Here is a 12,346-nt window from a genome sequence, read left to right as displayed (position 1 = left end):
TTATAACAATTTGAAACCCAAAATTATCAATTGCTGTCCTGCCTAAACTATGGAGACTCTACTTTCAACAATGCGTTAACTATCTATATTTTGTGGACCAGGAATCCAAATATCTCAAAATTTTGAATGTTTATTCAGAGATAGAATGTTTTGCGTCTAATTTCATAACTTAAAATATCGTCTGCATAAATTAATTAACGTATTTTAGGTTAGGCCGTCGAACTGATAAGATTGGGTATTAGTACCTGAAATTTCAATTATTCGATCAAAAGTTAGTGTAGACGCTCTGAACATCAATGTTTTTCCAGCACTACAGGAGCATCACGATCTTTTTTTACAGTTACATACAGTATAAAATATGTTCTATGACAAACAACTTGAGAGCGATTCAAATAGTCTTATATTTGAATTGTGAGCCCAAAACTTAATGTAAAAAAAAAAAAAATTGAGACAAAATACTACGGGGTGTGAACTTCTTTTTTCTCGGATTACTCTTTCATGTAAAGTCACTGGCAGTTTCAAAGCCGGAAAAGTTATCATACGATTGGGAATCGTGATGCATGGTTTGGATCATTACTACCGCAGTAAGCATTACGATCTAAATTGTGGCAATCTAGTATGCAACATTATTGTCAATGGATTATAATAACGAATAAATCCTGAACCAATGACGACAACCTATTAGTTTGAGAGAATTCCTTTCCAAATAGGATTTTATTTAAAGCATCGATATCAATTTTACAAAAAATTCTGACGTGATGGAGGGAAATGAAGGTCATTTTCAAAATCAGCACACCAAATAATCTTTAAATCATGCACACAAATAACTTTTCAATCAGGCTTACGTTTTGGGAAAACTAAAATTATATTTTACGTATTAGACGTTAGAAATATCTGAGAAGTAAAATTCTGGATAATGGGAATGAATTCTTTCTGTCTTTTTAGAAAATCAAGGAAATAATCCTCACAGAGTTGAGCCCATTGAACGTGCTGGAAATGAAGAAGAAATTCCACGCAATTCTTTTTGCGGTGACGATCCAGAGAAGAAGAATTACCGAATTGCTGGTTCGTTTGTGGTATTTGCAATAGTTTTGACTTTGATCATAATGTTTGTGCACGCTCTCTATTTTTAAGTTTCGATTTTCCTCCCAAGCTTTTGATTTAATATGAGATCCTTGGTTTAAAAATATATTAGCACGTTTGATTTAAAAATGTGATTGATTCAATTTTTGAGTTGAATATTTGTAGGACTTCCTTTTTATGGTTTTTCATACTGCTAAAGTAGATTCTCTTTATAAGATATTTAAGCCCCTTTAATCTGTGCACAACTAGTTTATAAAAATGAGATATCACATATGTTTCTAATATTATTTGTGCTTTATAATTGATGCGCACAAACATTATGATCAATGGTATCAATGTAATTTTTAGTTTTAAACAATATACAAATTTCTATCACTCCTTCCAATTTTCATCCTATCGGTTTACTTTGTTTACAGAAAACAAAGAAGCCAATGTGCAAGAGGCACTATAAGTTCTCAATATGTGTAATGGTAGAATATTTGTTTTCTAGCAGTGTTTGTGTCACCATTGTTAAATTACAAGTTTAGCAATGTCTATGAATGTTCAATTTTATCCTTAAAAGGAAGAATAATTCCAGAGTGAGATATTAATGCCAATTCAAGAGTTAGTTAATTTCCATCTTTTATAATAATTAAAGTTTCTGAGGGTAAAACTTAAAATTCAAGACTTTCGGCTTTTTTAAGGTCGTTTAAAATACGACAAAAGCAGTAACCCAAAATAACTGCTTTCAAATTCCTTACCGAAACTTTAAACTGTTATATTAATGAAATCATTATCGTTATAGATCATTATGATCGTTAAGATTATTATTAACAAACTGAGTAAATTAAAAATTTATTTTTAAAATTTCATCCACACAGTATAAAGAGAAATGAGATTGATAGTATAATGAAATTAGTACAAAGTCCATGATGGGAATCTGTTCATGTTCTTTAACTCAATGAGTAGAATTTAAAGATTCATACACACGTGTAAACAAATGTCAAAATAATAAGTGTAAATGTAAAAAAAAAATTTAAAGCTAATATTTTAAATGCAAAAGCAAAGTTATCGAAAACGATATTCGATAAATATGTATAATCAAAATGATTATTTGTAACATACTAATAAGATCATAAACTTATTTTGAAGATCTCAAACATTATAAAGTGAAATGTGATAAGGAGGGTGTTATTATTAATACAAAGTCTATGAATGAAACCTGACCAAATTGTGAGATATATAAATAGAATTTAAAGATTCATACACACGTGTAAACAAATGTCAAAATAATAAGTGTAAATGTAAAAGAAAATGTAAGGCTAATATTTTAAATGCAAAAGCAAAGTTATCGAAAACGATATTCGATAAATATGTATAATCAAATTGATTATTTGTAACATACTAATAAGATCATAAACTTATTTTGAAGATCTCAAACATTATAAAGTGAAATGTGATAAGGAGGGTGTTATTATTAATACAAAGCCTATGAATGAAACCTGACCAAATTGGGAGATATATAAATATAATTTAAAGATTCATACACAAGTGTAAACAAATGTCAAAATAATAAGTGTAAATGTAAAAAAAAAATGTAAAGTTAACATTTTAAATGCAAAAGCAAAGTTATCGAAAACGATTTTCGATAAATATGTATAATCAAAATGATTATTTGTAACATACTAATTAGATCATAAATTTATTTTCAAAATCTCAAACATCATAAAGCGAAATGTGATAAAGAGAGTGTTGAAATTAATACAAAGTCTATGAATGAAATCTGCCCAAATTTTGAGATATATAAATAGAATTTAAAGATTAATACACATGTGTAGATAAATGTAAAAATGAATGTGCAAATGGGAAAATAAATGTTAAGATAATATTTTTGATGCAAAAGCAAAGATATCAAGAGCGATTTTCAATAAATCAGTAATCATTATGATCATTTCTAACATACTAAGTAAATTGAAAAATTTATTTTGAAAATCCCTACCAGTATAAAAAGAAACGCATTTTGAAGTACAATGAAATAATTAAAATCTATGATGTAAATCTCTAAAGATTTTGCATAGTTATAAAGGAATTTAAAGATTTAAAAACATGTAAATAAATGTGTAATAATGCATGCAAATCTTATAAAGTTTTAAATGCGAAAGCAACGATACCGAGAACTATTGGTAAATATGTATAACCATTAGGATAATTTGCCTCATACTAAGTAAATTGAAATATTTATTATTATTATTTTTATTGCATAAAACATTTATTATTATTATTTTTATTATATAAAATATTTATTATTATCATTTTTATTATTTTAAATATTTATTATTATTATATTTATTATTATTCAATATTTATTAAAATATTATTTTGAAAATCCCTACCAGTATAAATAGAAACGTCTTTTAAAGTAAAATAAAATTAATAAGATCTATGATGTGAATCTGAAGAGAATTTGAATAGCTATAAGAATAATTTAAAGATTTAAGCAGCTGTAAATAAATGTGTAAAAACACTTGTAAATTATGTACAAATAAAATTTTAAATGCAAATGCAAAGATATTGAAAACTATTTTCGCCAAATATTTATAACCATTATGATCATTTGGGGCATACTGAGTAAATAATAAATTTAATTCGCAAATCTCACCCAGTATAAAGCGAAAAGTGATTAAGTATGTTATGAAATTAATATGAAGTCTATGATAAAAATCTGCCCATATTCTGAAAATAAAAAAAATTGGAATTTAAAGATAATACACGTGTGTAAATAAATGTATAGAAAATAAGTATAAATGTAAGGAAAAATCGTAAAGATGTTATTTTAAATGCAAAAACAAAATTATCAGAAGAGAATTTTGACTAATATGTGTTAAAATCATTATGATTATTTGTAACATACTGATAAATTAAAAATTTATTTTGAAAGTCCCACCTAGAATAAAGAGTTATGATGTTAAATGTACAGTACGCAAAAAAAAGGACTACTCTGAGTAATTTTCCATCTAATGATTGGCTCAATCTTAATGGCTCGAGAGGGTGAACTTAAATAATCTAATTAATAAATGCAGAAATATTTTAAGTTACGAAACCAGACACAAAAAATTTTTTTCTTTGAATATAAGCATAACCTTTTCCAACCGATTTGGATTTCTGACCCGTAAAATATAGGGGATAGCCGCAATCTGGGAAATATGGTCCCATCAGCTTGGTCAGGAGAGCGCTCCAAAGTTTGGACCCCTTAACGTTAATTTTACTTTTTGCGTATTTCGCTATATCTCGAGAAATTTGTTAGCGAATATAAAAATTTTTGCACAGAATCATAAAATGCATTTATCCAAAAATAATTCCATCAAAAAAATAACTGTCAGTAAATATTTATTATTATTTAAATTAATAATGGGGGGGAAATTTTGAATGGTAAGGTATAGAATATTTAGCATCGTTTTAAAGAACATTTTTTATTTCGCCAAAAGAACAAAATTTGAGAAAAATCGGTTGAATAGGACCTGAGAAGTCAAATTTTAACTATCTGACTTTTTTGAAATTCAATTTCTCAGGAACGATCAGGAGGAGTAAGCATTACGATCTAAATTGTGGCAATCTAGTATGCAACATTATTGTCAATGGATTATAATAACGAATAAATCCTGAACCAATGACGACAACCTATTAGTTTGAGAGAATTCCTTTCCAAATAGGATTTTATTTAAAGCATCGATATCAATTTTACAAAAAATTCTGACGTGATGGAGGGAAATGAAGGTCATTTTCAAAATCAGCACACCAAATAATCTTTAAATCATGCACACAAATAACTTTTCAATCAGGCTTACGTTTTGGGAAAACTAAAATTATATTTTACGTATTAGACGTTAGAAATATCTGAGAAGTAAAATTCTGGATAATGGGAATGAATTCTTTCTGTCTTTTTAGAAAATCAAGGAAATAATCCTCACAGAGTTGAGCCCATTGAACGTGCTGGAAATGAAGAAGAAATTCCACGCAATTCTTTTTGCGGTGACGATCCAGAGAAGAAGAATTACCGAATTGCTGGTTCGTTTGTGGTATTTGCAATAGTTTTGACTTTGATCATAATGTTTGTGCACGCTCTCTATTTTTAAGTTTCGATTTTCCTCCCAAGCTTTTGATTTAATATGAGATCCTTGGTTTAAAAATATATTAGCACGTTTGATTTAAAAATGTGATTGATTCAATTTTTGAGTTGAATATTTGTAGGACTTCCTTTTTATGGTTTTTCATACTGCTAAAGTAGATTCTCTTTATAAGATATTTAAGCCCCTTTAATCTGTGCACAACTAGTTTATAAAAATGAGATATCACATATGTTTCTAATATTATTTGTGCTTTATAATTGATGCGCACAAACATTATGATCAATGGTATCAATGTAATTTTTAGTTTTAAACAATATACAAATTTCTATCACTCCTTCCAATTTTCATCCTATCGGTTTACTTTGTTTACAGAAAACAAAGAAGCCAATGTGCAAGAGGCACTATAAGTTCTCAATATGTGTAATGGTAGAATATTTGTTTTCTAGCAGTGTTTGTGTCACCATTGTTAAATTACAAGTTTAGCAATGTCTATGAATGTTCAATTTTATCCTTAAAAGGAAGAATAATTCCAGAGTTAGATATTAATGCCAATTCAAGAGTTAGTTAATTTCCATCTTTTATAATAATTAAAGTTTCTGAGGGTAAAACTTAAAATTCAAGACTTTCGGCTTTTTTAAGGTCGTTTAAAATACGACAAAAGCAGTAACCCAAAATAACTGCTTTCAAATTCCTTACCGAAACTTTAAACTGTTATATTAATGAAATCATTATCGTTATAGATCATTATGATCGTTAAGATTATTATTAACAAACTGAGTAAATTAAAAATTTATTTTTAAAATTTCATCCACACAGTATAAAGAGAAATGAGATTGATAGTATAATGAAATTAGTACAAAGTCCATGATGGGAATCTGTTCATGTTCTTTAACTCAATGAGTAGAATTTAAAGATTCATACACACGTGTAAACAAATGTCAAAATAATAAGTGTAAATGTAAAAAAAAAATTTAAAGCTAATATTTTAAATGCAAAAGCAAAGTTATCGAAAACGATATTCGATAAATATGTATAATCAAAATGATTATTTGTAACATACTAATAAGATCATAAACTTATTTTGAAGATCTCAAACATTATAAAGTGAAATGTGATAAGGAGGGTGTTATTATTAATACAAAGTCTATGAATGAAACCTGACCAAATTGTGAGATATATAAATAGAATTTAAAGATTCATACACACGTGTAAACAAATGTCAAAATAATAAGTGTAAATGTAAAAGAAAATGTAAGGCTAATATTTTAAATGCAAAAGCAAAGTTATCGAAAACGATATTCGATAAATATGTATAATCAAATTGATTATTTGTAACATACTAATAAGATCATAAACTTATTTTGAAGATCTCAAACATTATAAAGTGAAATGTGATAAGGAGGGTGTTATTATTAATACAAAGCCTATGAATGAAACCTGACCAAATTGGGAGATATATAAATAGAATTTAAAGATTCATACACACGTGTAAACAAATATCAAAATAATAAGTGTAAATGTAAAAAAAAAAATGTAAAGTTAACATTTTAAATGCAAAAGCAAAGTTATCGAAAACGATTTTCGATAAATATGTATAATCAAAATGATTATTTGTAACATACTAATTAGATCATAAATTTATTTTCAAAATCTCAAACATCATAAAGCGAAATGTGATAAAGAGAGTGTTGAAATTAATACAAAGTCTATGAATGAAATCTGCCCAAATTTTGAGATATATAAATAGAATTTAAAGATTAATACACATGTGTAGATAAATGTAAAAATGAATGTGCAAATGGGAAAATAAATGTTAAGATAATATTTTTGATGCAAAAGCAAAGATATCAAGAGCGATTTTCAATAAATCAGTAATCATTATGATCATTTCTAACATACTAAGTAAATTGAAAAATTTATTTTGAAAATCCCTACCAGTATAAAAAGAAACGCATTTTGAAGTACAATGAAATAATTAAAATCTATGATGTAAATCTCTAAAGATTTTGCATAGTTATAAAGGAATTTAAAGATTTAAAAACATGTAAATAAATGTGTAATAATGCATGCAAATCTTATAAAGTTTTAAATGCGAAAGCAACGATACCGAGAACTATTGGTAAATATGTATAACCATTAGGATAATTTGCCTCATACTAAGTAAATTGAAATATTTATTGTTATTATTTTTATTATAAAAATATTTATTATTATTATTTTTATTATATAAAACATTTATTGTTATTATTTTTATTTTATAAAATATTTATTATATTATTTTTATTATATAAAATATTTATTATTATTATTTTTATTGCATAAAACATTTATTATTATTATTTTTATTATATAAAATATTTATTATTATCATTTTTATTATTTTAAATATTTATTATTATTATATTTATTATTATTCATTATTTATTAAAATATTATTTTGGAAATCCCTACCAGTATAAATAGAAACGTCTTTTAAAGTAAAATAAAATTAATAAGATCTATGATGTGAATCTGAAGAGAATTTGAATAGCTATAAGAATAATTTAAAGATTTAAGCAGCTGTAAATAAATGTGTAAAAACACTTGTAAATTATGTACAAATAAAATTTTAAATGCAAATGCAAAGATATTGAAAACTATTTTCGCCAAATATTTATAACCATTATGATCATTTGGGGCATACTGAGTAAATAATAAATTGAATTCGCAAATCTCACCCAGTATAAAGCGAAAAGTGATTATGTATGTTATGAAATTAATATGAAGTCTATGATAAAAATCTGCCTTTATTCTGAAAATAAAAAAATTGGAATTTAAAGATAATACACGTGTGTAAATAAATGTATAGATAATAAGTATAAATGTAAGGAAAAATCGTAAAGATGTTATTTTAAATGCAAAAACAAAATTATCAGAAGAGAATTTTGACTAATATGTGTTAAAATCATTATGATTATTTGTAACATACTGATAAATTAAAAATTTATTTTGAAAGTCCCACCTAGAATAAAGAGTTATGATGTTAAATGTACAGTACGCAAAAAAAAGGACTACTCTGAATAACTTTCCATCTAATGATTGGCTCAATCTTATTGGCTCGAGAGGGTGAACTTAAATATTCTAATTAATAAATACAGAAATATTTTAAGTTACGTAACCAGACACAAAAAATTTTTTTCTTTGAATATAAGCATAACTTTTTCCAACCGATTTGGATTTCGGACCCGTAAAATATAGGGGATAGCCGCAATCTGGGAAATATGGTCCCATCAGCTTGGTCAGGAGAGCGCTCCAAAGTTTGGACCCCTTAACGTTAATTTTACTTTTTGCGTATTTCGCTATATCTCGAGAAATTTGTTAGCGAATATAAAATTTTTTGCACAGAATCATAAAATGCATTTATCCAAAAATAACTCCATTAAAAAAATAACTGTCAGTAAATATTTATTATTATTTAAATTAATAATGGGGGGAAAATTTTTGAATGGTAAGGTATAGAATATTTAGCATCGTTTTAAAGAAAATTTTTTATTTCGCCAAAAGAACAAAATTTGAGAAAAATCGGTTGAATAGGACCTGAGAAGTCGAATTTTAACTATCTGACTTTTTTGAAATTCAATTTCTCAGGAACTATTCAACCGATTTTGCTCAAATTTTGTATTTTATCATGTAAAATTATATTCTTAAAAATGATGCAAAAATTTTATATCTTACAATTCAAAATTTTTTCGATCTTTATTATATAAAATAATAAAAAATAATAAATATTTACTTAAAATTCTTTTTTGCATTAAATTATCTTTGGCTAAGTGAATTTTATAATTGCGTGCAAAAAATTTTCAATTCGCTTAAAACTTTCTCGAGATATAGCGAAATACGCAAAAAGTAAAATTAACATTAAGTAGTCACAATTTTAGAGCGCGCTTCTGACCAAACTAGAGGGGCCATATTTCCCAGATTGCGGCTACTTCCTATATTTTGGGGATCAGAAATCTGAATCCATCGAAAGAGAAGTATGTTTATTCAGAGAAAGTATGCTTTTGTGTCTGATTTCGTAACTCAAAATATCGTCTGCTCTTATTAATTAGCATATTTGAGGTCACCTCCTCGACCCAATCAGACTGAGTCCGAAATCGTGAAGATCCGATCATTAGATCAAAAGTTATTCGGAGTGGTCCATTTTTTTGTCACACTGTACAGTGAAATTAATGAAACCTATGATGTGAGACTGTATAGATTTTGAAAATCTATAAATATATTTTAAAGATTAAAACTCATGTAAAAAAAAATTTGTAAAAACACATGTAAATTATGAAAAGCTAAAATTTTAATTGAAAAAGCAAATGTATTCAAAACTATTTTCAATAAATGTTTATAATCATTATGATTATTTGTAGCATGTGTGTAAGTGTAATGAAATTGATACAAAATTTGTGATGGAAATCTGACCATATTCTGAGAATATGTAAATAGTTTTAAATATTTATATGCATTTATATATAAATGAGAAGAAAATGAGTGTAAATGTTTAAAAAAAGCTAATATTTAAAATGTAAATCAAAATTATCAATACCGATTTTCGATAAATCTGTATAATCATTAGAATTTTTGGCAACATTGTGAGTAAATTACAAATTTATTTTGAAATATCACCCAGTAGGAAGAGAAATGAGTCTAAAGTTATAATCAAATTTATGCTTTTAATATAGATATTAATTTTTTCATTTTTCTAGTTTATAATTTTTTAATCTCTTGAATAATTCACTTATGAATCTGTATATAGGCTGAGAATATATAAATAGAACTTAAAAATTAATTTGAAATGTATAAATAAACTCAAATAGAACAATTTTTTTAATTATCTAATTAGTTAGTTCTTAATTAAATTAGCTAAATTTTTAATTAATTAATTAATTTAATAATTCTTTTTAACATACTGATTAAATTATACATTTAGTTTTAAAATCTCTCCTTGTAAAAAGAGAAATATGATGCGTAATTTAAAATAAGACGAAGTCTACAAAGGTTTGTAAGTTAAATGATGAGACTGATGTTCTAATTTCTTTTTTTTTGAATTGCAATATAATTTAATATTGTCTCCCTAAAAATGTGTCCCTTAGAAAGCCATTCAGCGCTTAAGACTGTTGTCTATTTCCTCAAAGCAATTTGGAATTTGAATTATGGGACTTACTTTTACATGGGCGGTTGCAGTCTTTTAAATGTTTTCCACTTTCTTTAAATGACGCCTCTTGATATTATTTTTTAATCTGGGATAAACGAAAAAGTCACAAGGATGTGATTAAGTCTTGTGATTAAGGAGGTTGAGAAGCTACAAGAGTGTGTTTACTGTACGGAAACTCCCTCATTGATATTATTCCCGTAAACCTTCAAATACCTGGGGTCTGGTAAACTACTACCGTCGTCGTAAGACTGCCGAAGTTTCCATTGCCTGTGTTCCCGAGTTCGAAGTAAAATCTTATAGTCTGCCGTTGCTCCAAAGCTCAATGCCACACATTTAAAAACAGAAAACTACAAGAACTGTTTTAACAAAAAAGATGTTTATATTGAACCACATGAATATACTGAGTTAGCATTTATACTAAGTACACATGTCAACCCCATTGTTGCCAGATGGTAGAATAGAGCTTCTTTCAAAAGCCCCAAAGTGTTAAAATAATTTTTATATAAAATATATTTGAAAATTAAACGTTTTCGTAAAATTATTATCTTGTAATTTTGAAAAAAAAACTTCCCAAATAGAAAATTTTTCTGCTTTAATTCCACAAAACTATTTCATTTCCTTTATCTAAATGTAATCTTAAATCTAAATGTAGCCTTCTTAACTAAACATTTATTTCAAATAGATACTAAGATAAATACTACAATACATATAGAATAAATATGATGTGAATTTTATATACGTCATTACAAAAACTATAATTTGCTCTCAATGTAAATTACAATGCAGTCTTATACAAATCAAATTTTCGTTCTTAAATCTCTTCAGAATTATTTTAAACATGATTGCTAAAAAATAACACTTTTTGTGACTCGTAATTCAAATTTTGTTTAATCAATTTGAAAATAATAGTGCATTTTTACGTAATTGCTCTAACTTCTTATAAAAATTCCGATTCTTTCATTGTCAAAATATTTTTTTTAACTTTTATGTTAAATTTTTTCACCTTTAGTTGTATCATGTGTTATTTCGAAAAAAATTCTAAAAGTTAATTTTAAAACTTTCTGTACCTAATCACGGTGAATGATAGATAAATGGTAATAATGTAATTTCTCTCCTACGCTTGATGTCATTCAAAGCTCTTTGAATGACTGAATTACGCTTAGAAATAATGGCGCGATTTGTGAGTTTTTTGTCGTGTCGTGAGAGGCTTGCAGGAGTTTTTGACCACCAATTCAATAAAATTTATAATAATAATCGAAACCTTTATATAAGTGAATATATTGTTAATTCAAAGAGCTTTGAATCACAGAATTACGATTTGAATTAACAGTGTGCACTGTTTATTTAGTCTATAAGAAGAAAGGCGTTGTTCTACTACAATACGCTTAACTTTCATCCTTTTGAAATCACAGTTAAATTATTTTATAAGGTTACAGTAACTCTAAGAATCAACCTTGTTAATTTAAAAGATTAAACAGCAATAAAAACAAATTTGTGAGTTTTTGTCGAGTATTGAGATGCTTACAAGATTTTTTGAATTCGAATTTAATAAAATGTTTAGCAATAATTAAAACCATTATAATAGTAAATATATATTTAAAAATATTAAAAAAAAACTTTTTTTAACGGATGATTTTATTTTCATGGCTGTTTGTTCATTTGAGCTATGTTTTCCGACATACGATTTTCATTTATACGCATTATTTGACCATGTGCACGTGCAATATTGCAATATAAACGGCATGAACGAAAATAATCAGTTATTTGCTGTCTTCAACAATGCAACAAATCTACTAAAAATCGCATGCATATTGATAAGGGAACATGCACGGTTAATGCTTCAACGCATATGGGTAATGCTTCATGGAGAATGCTATGAGAATGCCTTAAGCATGCATGCTTAAATACCATTCTAAGGGTCTGCGATTTCTCCGCTTGAGAAAAAAAGATGTGCCTCGTCATGCTGAAACCTCCT

The 12,346-nt window shown here is 26.5% G+C and overlaps 1 long non-coding RNA gene across 1 annotated transcript; it reads left to right on the top strand.

Annotated features, from left to right (window-relative positions):
* Positions 1–769: 769 nt before the first annotated feature.
* On the top strand, positions 770–6,414 carry LOC147814195 (uncharacterized). Its single transcript, XR_015432299.1, has 2 exons — positions 770–1,065; positions 5,008–6,414. It is a non-coding gene; the product is annotated as an uncharacterized LOC147814195 (long non-coding RNA).
* The last annotated feature ends 5,932 nt before the right edge of the window (positions 6,415–12,346 follow it).

Source organism: Parasteatoda tepidariorum, chromosome 3 (genome assembly GCF_982258835.1).
Source record: "Parasteatoda tepidariorum strain Cologne lab strain chromosome 3, Ptep-v5.0, whole genome shotgun sequence".
Lineage (NCBI taxonomy): Eukaryota > Metazoa > Arthropoda > Arachnida > Araneae > Theridiidae > Parasteatoda > Parasteatoda tepidariorum.
Note: the sequence above shows the minus strand (reverse complement) of the source record. Positions and strands in the feature narration are given on the sequence as shown.